Below are 9,538 nucleotides of genomic sequence, written 5' to 3'. Positions count from 1 at the left end.
CATTATTGTGGATGCTGCATCTTGTTCAATGAGCTACATTGTGTTCTCTTTGCTTGTGATGGGGATGCTATGCATCAAACTATGCAGCAAACACAGACATACACTAGCATCACACAGGAGCAAACTTTGACATTCCCCTGGAAGCTCATTGACATGAGCTCTCATTTTGATATTCACAGGAACCAAGTGTCCATCTCAGACCTGTGTGTGCTTTTCACAGCACAAGATAGAAGACTTATCTTCTCCAAGAGCCTGCCACCTGGGAGTATGGGAAAAGGAAAATGCGGCCACCTCAAGGTCCAACAAAATAAATAGCTAGAGTGACAGCTAAGTGGACAAATTTAAGATGTATAAATTATCATTACTTGCCTCAGGATAGTTAAAAAAATACCAATCTTTATAGCTGGAAAATGACAGTAGCTTATTTAATTTATGACAAAAGCAAAGACAAAAGGAGAGTAGCATTGGAGATTACACTCGCGGATTGCCATGTTCTCCTGTAATGTAATGAAATGAGTTAAGAGCAAAGTGAATTAGTGCTACAGGCTGACCTCATCCCACTAATCGTGGAGAGCAATAAGAAATAAAAGGTTGCATTCGCCAGCTTGGTTTTCAAGGTCACTGAGGACCAAAGTGGCCAGCCTCTTTTCTCTGTGATTTTACCATTAACTGAGCAGCTGGCTGTGATCCTCATAATTTATTCTAACAAGGTGAATTACTGCAGCTTCTGACAGGTGGGTAACTTCTTCGGGAACAAGGAGAGCATGAGAATGAGGGGCTGCAGGTATCAAATTAGCTCCCACACACAGGGAGAGCATCATCTCTTGGTATGTGGCACTTTGCATAAGCAGATTGGTAGGACTGCAGGAAGGAATGGCTCACCCAAGTCCACCCTGGCTGCATCACTCTTGGACTAAGATGGTCACCACCCATCCGACTCTCAGCTCCTAAACTATTCCTATGTCCCTGTTGTGCCTTTGCTCAGAAAAGTTATGAATGCCTTAAAACTCGTTTTGTTTGAAAACTGTATTTCTCATCCCTGACAAGAATTTACCCCTGAGCAAAAGGCCTATAAACTTTTGACCGTGGTAATTAGCCACCTGCTGAGCTGGATGTTTCTGCAGATACAATTGTCCTCCACAGGGACAGACAGCTTCAGACCCTGGTACAGGGAGAGACGGCTTCAGACCACTGGCAGCTGAAATGTTTTGCAGATTTATGTACTCTGGCTACAGCTCCAGCTCTGGCTTCAGCTGAATTTCATGGTGTGTAGACGGCTGTACACCACTGATCCACTGCCTGACCTGGGGACCAGAAGGTGCTGGTTACCCCTCCTGCACACAGCACCATGAGATTGCCCCGTAATCAGGAGCTGAAGGCAGGCAGAAGATGGGGGTCTGGGACAGTTTGTTCAGAGGTAGGTGCTGCTGGAGGATACCTGGTCTTTTGTAATATCCAACAGACAAAGGAGAAAGGTGCATGAGGATGGGCACTGCAGCTCGGTTGGGGACTGATAAACTTACTGGGTCAGACTGCCATTGGCTTTGACGGAGCTGATGTCAGAGTAACTTTCTTGCACAGAAAGGCTGAAATATGCAGCATTATCCCTCTGAGAAGATGGACACCTGAGCTGGAAGCTGAGCTGCACAAAATAGAGCAAATGCAGCATTTCTCTCTGTGGTTTGCACAGAGGATGCATCCTTCTCTCATTTTCATGACCATCATTATTGATCTCATTGAGTTATGCCTTAACTGTGATTGAAGAGGAATGGAAAAGGGGCAGACAATTTCAAAGTCAGTGAGAACACTGCTTTTAAGAGGCAAAATCACCAGACCCACCAAACAGAGCCATGTCTCTGTATGCAATAAGGTGAGGCCCAAAAGGCAGGATAAATCACCAACAGATATTGTCCTGTTTACAGATGAGAGGGCTCAGGCACAGATGACTTTACATGGTGCTGTAGGAGGAATAAAACCATCCCAACCAAGCAGGGAAGCAGCTCATATACCTGCAGGAGTTCAGTGCCTGCAAAGCAGCAAGTCTTATCAAGCTGGGTTTTAAGCATCCAGGTTTTCACTTTTACTCACAGCTCCTTAACTTGCAAAAGCTAAGGGCAAAAAGCAGTGATGATCTACCTCAAGAAGCACCCATACTGCCTTGCACATTTGACATTGTCAGAAATGGCAGAAAGCAAGCATTCCCAGCTGTCCTTCACCCTATTTCAGAGCATTCTCCATTCATCCCATAGATCCAAAGAAATGTCCATCATTCAGCTGATATCACCACAAAAGCCCAATGGGAGCAGAGACACAAGCATTCTTGTAACACAGGAGCATGTCGCTCTCAGAGCCTGCATCTGAGACACTTTTACACAGGACACAGGGACAGATTTGGGCAGGAGCCTTGCCACAGCTGCCAGCACACAGCCCCAAAGAAAGGCCACCAAATGTGGCTTCAGTGCAGCAAAGATATCTGAGCTTGACTGGAGAAATTTGGAGGCTTCATTAGGAAGCCTCACAAGGAGCTCAACTAACACCACACTGAGCAAAGCATGGCACGCATCCTGGCTGAAAGCAAGACAGAGAAGCGCAGATGCAATTTTGCCCTTAAAGAAGAGGTTTTGAGCCTGATCTTTACCCTACAACACAACTATCTTCTGCAAACAAGCTGGGGCAGCTGCCGCAGAAAATATATGGACCCAGTCAGAGATCAATATGATCAGACAAAAGCTGTTTATTGCAAAGCCTTAACTCCTTATATACTGTTTCTTACATGCACTTACAGTGATTTGGCATGTTATGATTGGATACATGTCTTGAAGACCCTTAGTGACTAACACATAATTGGTTAAGCACAGGTGTGAGAACTTGACCTCGAAAGCTTGCCAACAGTCCACAGTTCTCATAACTCAGTGAATTCCAGCTTCTTCTTATCTTGCTTGCTTAAGCTTCCTCAGGCCTCTCATGGCCTTGCTGTATCTTTTGGGATTATTCAGAGTTTATGTACCAATTATCCATTCTCCTGTGAGAACACTGTCTCCACATCTCCCCCTTTTAGTTTTACATATCTTTTGGATGACCCTACTTGACCAGGGGATTTGGGCTAGATCGTATCTCCAACATATGCCAACTACAGGCTGCTGGGCCTACCCCTTTTTTCTCCTGTATTGCTCTCTGATAACAGGGGAGGCCATCCTTCACATCAAGGTCTAGCATGGCATGTGTCCCCACTGCTCCACGCCTGCTGGGTTGCAGCCAACAGTGGAGCTAAAGGTTCTTCTTGGTGGCTAACACAGAGGCCAACCCACTCTTGCCCTTGACTGTGGTAGCAGGCATTTGGTCAACCTCAGTCATTGCACCTTGTTGTTAATGCAGAGTTTCACCTGCTTCATCCAGTAACAAGTCACTACTATGGCAAAGCACACACAAATTTACATTAGCAGAGTAACTATTACAGGGTGCAGCAGCATGTTGAAGATGCTGATGGCAGTGAAGGACTAGCCAATGAAATTTCTTACCAGTGGAGTTCTCCCACCCTCTTAATTTGTTCCATTACCTGCTTTATAACACTACCATTTTATTAGAATCTTTCCAGCTTTTGCCTTAGCATTTTCTAGCAGCTACTGCAAATTTGCATACTCTAACATCTGTTTTACAAGTGACAAATCTATACAATACAGGGTGTAATTTCTTATTAGCAACTGGCTAGTAAATACAGGTGGTTTTATACACAAAATCACAACCTCTAATAATAGCTACTTTACAAGCACACGTATTCAGGCTGTTACTTTTCCGTTGCCCCCAAGTGATGTTTTGCAATCATTAGTTTTTCTCTTCCTCTGTCTCATTCTGCTGGGGTGTTCACGGTCAGCTCCTGTAGCTGAGGCATCGGGTTCCTCCATTCGTCTGTCCAGCTCATGGCAAGGCTTGACAAACTTTGCAGGCAGTCACCATGGACCTGTAGGCAGGAGGACACAAATATACCCCCTCCTCCAGGTTATCAGTTCTTGAGAAGTAGACAAGTTAAAGTGTTTCCTTAAAGAAGAGGCATTCTGATGCAAAAGGAATGTAAAACAGCTGCAGAAGTAAACTGCACATTTTTAACAGTCAAGGAGTTTGCTGCATCAGGCAGCATCAGCCATATGGAAGGCAGCTCCAACACCACCACCTCTCACAGCCGTTTTAAGGCATTTTCCATCAGAATGACAACTAAAGCAGGAGTAAGATGAAGAAGCAGCCTGGTGGGACAGCACCACTGCGAGCATGGCTTTTAACATGCTCGGTGCCAGCTAGGCTGGCCCCGGAGGCACATGGCCAGGCTTTTGCCCCAAAACTACCATTTTTCAAGGGCCAATGTTTATTGTCCAAGCAGCTCCAACCTTTGGCAGCATATGATTTCAGGCTGCAGCTCTATAAATGTCACTGTTGCTTCTCATTACGTGCTCCTATTAATCATTTTCTCCCTTCACATGGGTCCTAATCAATGGGGACAAGTGAACAGTCCCTCTAACCAATTCCTATTATTCCTCATTATGCCCTTTGTTCCAACCCCCTGCTTCCCCATCTGGCATTAAACCCTGAGACCCCCCACCCAAGCTGTCCTTTGACCATCTCAGTAGGGACAACTATGCTTTAGTTGTGTAATCAATTAGCCAGGACACAGACCACTGGCTTAGATACCTGCTTAGAGCAGCCTTAATTTTGATTAATATCTCTTCATGACTTTAAAAACCATATCGGCATAATTCCTTACCCAGTCATGCCTGTCAAAATCATAAATCAATCTATTCCATTCCCTCCAGAGGTGCCAAGACCTTTCCAGTTGCAGCCATCCAGCTACCGCCACCGCAGAGCATTATTTATTGGGTTTGCTTCTTCCCTCTGCAGAAAAGAAATACAGTCACCAAAGCCAAAAAAGCCATAAATATGTGTTTATTTTAAAGTAATTAAAAGTTACCTTCTGCAGACTTTTAAACGGCTCACCCATAGAATCATAGATTAGTTAGGGTTGGAAAGGACCTTAAGATCATCTAGTTCCAACCCCCGTGCCATGGGCAGGGACACCTCACACTAAACCATGCCACCCAAGGCTCTATGCAACCTGGCTCTGAACACTGCCAGGGATGGAGCATTCACAACTTCCCTGGGCAACCCATTCCAGTGCCTCACCACCCTAACAGGAAAGAACTTCTTCCTTATATCCAATCTAAACTTCTCCTGTTTAAGATTTAACCCGTTACCCCTTGTCCTATCACTACAGTCCCTAATGAAGAGTCCCTCCCCAGCAGCCCTATAGGCCCCCTTTTGGGAGCAAACACTGCTGCTCACCAGAAGGTCACCCCAGCTACTCTTGCCTGGAGATTTTGCCCTTCATACGTCCTTGGCACCTATGTAGGGGAGAGGTAGAAGAAAAAATACACACACATGCATATGCTTACATACCTCAGCTTTAGACACCAGCCACTTTAAGTCCTCAAAAGCCATATGTCACAGTCCAAGGTCCCATTTCAGAGCCCCAGACCAGCCCATTTTATGCCTTCTTGATGCTCAAAACACTTCCCATCCCAATTACAGCCTACTTACTCATTCCTCTGAGAGAAAACCACCAAAGAGATGTTTCCTTTTACATTTTCTGTCTTTTACTCCTTTTTCCTCTTTTTTCCATCACCCTAGCCCAAGGCACAGGTTTGGGTGTCTGGTCCTTACAGTGCAATCCAGGGAACTTCCACTGGTAAATGAGGAAGCCTGAGTGCAGCCATGCTACACAAGTGTTCTGTGAGGCTTTTGGGCCTACAGTCCCCAAGAAGGGACAGGGACACCCTTTAAGGCAGCAAACTGCAAATGGAAGAGACACGTCATCTTTTTGGTGTGTATTTTTGCTGGCAGGGATAAGATAAAATGATGCTGCTCTGTAATAAAAGATTCAAGGGTTATTTACCAGTTCTCAGTTCCTTACCCCAGAAACTGAGTTTTCAGTCAACACTTTGATCAGTTCTCAAGACAGAAGAGGTGGTTATTTTGTGTTGCAGGAGGATGGACATCCACAGCCTGAGCTAGCCCTCCAGATGGGGAAGTATTGCTCCATTCCTTTCATCCGCTCCCCTGGTACTTTTGGGACACCACTCTTTGGAGAAATACAAGCGGTTTAATCACCATCTGAGAACAAAGTCTGAGCCTCCCGCCAGAGACAAGCTACCCAACAGAAGGTGCCTTAAGTTTCATATGAGTAATGGTCTATTTTTGCACCGTACCCACAAGGATCACACATTCCAAGTCTGCTTAAAACAAATCGCTGTTTTCTGCCATAGCAGAAGGGACACACAGGACCAGCTGCCCAGCAATGCAGATGGGACTTTCTGAGCCACATAAAACCCTGCGCTGATAAGACTCTGCAGTCATTTGTTTTAAACGCCAGAATATGCTTCAGGAGCTCTGACATTTGGGGAATAAAAGCAAGCAGTAACCAGCTCCCCTGTCTTCCTTAGCTCCTGTAATACCAGCAGAAGGAAGCACAGCCATCGTGCAAGGACCAGACCCTGCAAGCACTGGGTGAGACAAGGTCCATTCAGGATCAGGTCGGTTGCTGATGAGTGCAGCACCTCACCCCACTCTCCATCCCCTCCAGCAGCAGCTCTTCCCCTGGGAAGTTCCGCCTGAGGCACGCTAACATATACATCACAAAACCCTCCGTTCAGCTCTCAGATAACAATACCTGAATGCGCTTCGCTGCATTCACCGCTGCTTTTGAATACAGCTTTACGCCGAGTAATTGGTTAAAGGAGAGGAATCATTTCACGTTTCCCATGTGGCTCTGTGCCAGCTGGTGTCTCTGCCAGTGCCACCTTGATGCAGGGGATTTCGTTGCAAGTGAAAGCCATGCTTCAACCACGTTTGCCCTAATTGTCCCAGGTAGACTTCAAACCTGACTAACTGCTAAAAGGGGAGGGACACATTTCTGATGTGCATGATCCGAAAATAGCATTTCCCTTCCTGTTACTAAATCTGCTTGTATCAGAGGAAACATTAATTAGCCTTAACTTCATGTGTCACCCTGCATAGGGGGAATGTCAGCATCTCCTCATGAGCATTCAAGTTCCACCCAAACACTCCCAAAAAGAAGGAAATGCCCCATATCCCTACAAAATTCATCATGAGCTCTATGAGTGATGCACAGTCAGATCTGAAAATATTTGTCTGAGAATATTCCGACTTGTGCAACCCACTTTATCCCACAAAGTATTCAAAAGGGTCAGCCATTGGAGCCCAAAACCCACGAGCCCAGCACAGCCCCAAGCTCCCAGCTGCAGCCCCACCACACGCTGGGATGAACACTTGGGAGAACTGAGCTGGGCATTGATTTTGTGTCACCAGCTGATGTGACACCTTACATCAAACACTGGGAAAGAGCAAGGGAAACATAACCAAGTTTTATGGCTCGTGTGAGCACACTGGTGTTGCCGACAAGATGCTGTAAACTCGGGGCATAACTCTGGAGGATTTTCTGCTCTTCTAAGCCACAGACCATTTATTTGCCAGGGTTTGTACAGTGCTTACCTGTGGTATACGTAATCAACATGGTGATAAACAATGCCTGCATACACACAAAAGTATATAGATGTGTTCCCAGATCTTCAAGAAAACCAGCTAAAAAAAAAGTCCTGAGCAAAGCCAAGCCCCCAAGGAAGGTCTGCTGGGTTTCTCCTGCTGTTCTGAGCAGGGTAACATTTTTGCTATCATTGCAAGGGAGCTAACAGAGAAGCAAAAAGTAATTAAGCCATCAGAAGGCAGTGCAGACACGTTAGGATCCCAGGTGTTTGGTTAGGAAGGAATTTCTTCAGCATATGTGAAATCCTAGTTAAAATTCTCACGTTTTCTGTATGAAATCCCAATTCTGCAGTTACTGCAGGCACAGGAAGAGGATAGAGAAAAGCAAGGCTGAGCACAGCAAGGAGACAGTGCTAAATAAGCAAGTCCCCACTGCAAAGGGTGAAGCTTTAACCAGAGGCAGAACCTCAGCTATGCTCTTTGCCAGGTGACATCCAAGAAATCCTCAGCTTTGGCACAGACTTCTCCTTGCAGAGCTCACCTAAGAGCCCCTCCTGCAAAGGGCGGGGGGAAGCATCACAACAGTGTTTGTGGAGTTGTTTTTATTCAGCCAACACAAGCACAAGCTGTCAGTGCAGTAAAAAGGCCCCTCACTCCCATGTGCCTTTGCTCTGATGAAATACTAACTGAAAGCCACTATCACCACCCAACAAGCCTCTTCTGATCTGGTGTCAGAAGAAAGTAGAAATCCACAGGCTGCAAAGGCAGCAACAGGGCTGTGGGATAAAGCTGGACAACTGAAGCTGGACAGAGGGAGAGGAGGGGCAGCCTGAGCCTTTTTTTTAATTCTCTTCTCCCAAAATCACAGACCTGAGCTGGATGCAGCTCCTCTGCAAATGCAGCAGGCCTGATTTCTATCCCTGCCACCACTTACCTCCTCTACTGCTCAAAAAAAAGGAGAAACATGGTGCATCTTGCAAAACACAGCTGTTCCAGCTTCACATTCTCAGAAGAGCTCACAGGAAAACCGCAGGTGGGGGCACACAGATACACACACAGAAGAGCAGGATGATGCTCTGTCTCTGGGTGATTTTCAGCCACTGATTGATTAGTGTACAATGAGTCACAGTGGCTGTTGCTCACCTACTGACCCAGGTGCTAGCTGTCCCATGAGAAGCATGCATAGAAAACATGCAGGTTTCCCTTCAAGGTGTATAAACCCATCTGCTTCACAAGCTCCAAATACAGCATGCTCCCTCGGGCATAAATACATTTTCCAAACTGTCACACTTCAGAACTCGTCCTAATTAGGAGAGTCCTGGACTGCACTACCAGCAACGAGGCAGAGACCTGAAGTTTTCTCAGCACAATATTATTTAATACTTAATGCTGAGCATTTGGTACAATGAAGTGCTGTTGTAACTGATCTGACATTGTAAGACCAAGATATTTGAGAATGGCAGCAGCTCTGTTACAAGTCCAGTCAGCACTCTGAGCATAGAATCATTGTGGAATGGTAGAATGGTTTGGGTTGGAAGGGACCTTTAAGCTCATCCAGTTCCAACCCGTCTACCATGGGCAGGGACACCTTCCATTAGACCAGGGTGCTCCAAGCCCCATCTAACCTGACCTTGTACACCACCAGGGATGAGGCAGCCTCAACTTCTTTAAGCAACCTGTGCTATTAGAAGGCATAAATATACAGAGGCTATTTGAACTGAGATTATAATAAAATATCATACATTGCTCAGCAAGCTGATGTCTAGAATACAGCAGAAAGCCTGCTAACGGGGAAGACATCAATTTGATTTTTAAGTTTGTTTAAAGCAGTTTTAACACTAAACAAGTAAACATTTATAACTGAATAAATAGTTTTCGGTTTAGTCAAGGAGCATTCAGTTGATGTTGGCATAAATATTCAGTTATGGAAATTATTTGATTGAAATAGATTTTACATGCCATAAATAAACATTGTCTGCGATGAACACACACT

Source organism: Pezoporus occidentalis, unplaced genomic scaffold, assembly GCF_034315485.1.
Source record: "Pezoporus occidentalis ecotype Australia unplaced genomic scaffold, CSIRO_AGI_Poc_V1 ctg46, whole genome shotgun sequence".
In the NCBI taxonomy this organism is placed as follows: Eukaryota; Metazoa; Chordata; class Aves; order Psittaciformes; family Psittacidae; genus Pezoporus; species Pezoporus occidentalis.
Note: the sequence above shows the minus strand (reverse complement) of the source record.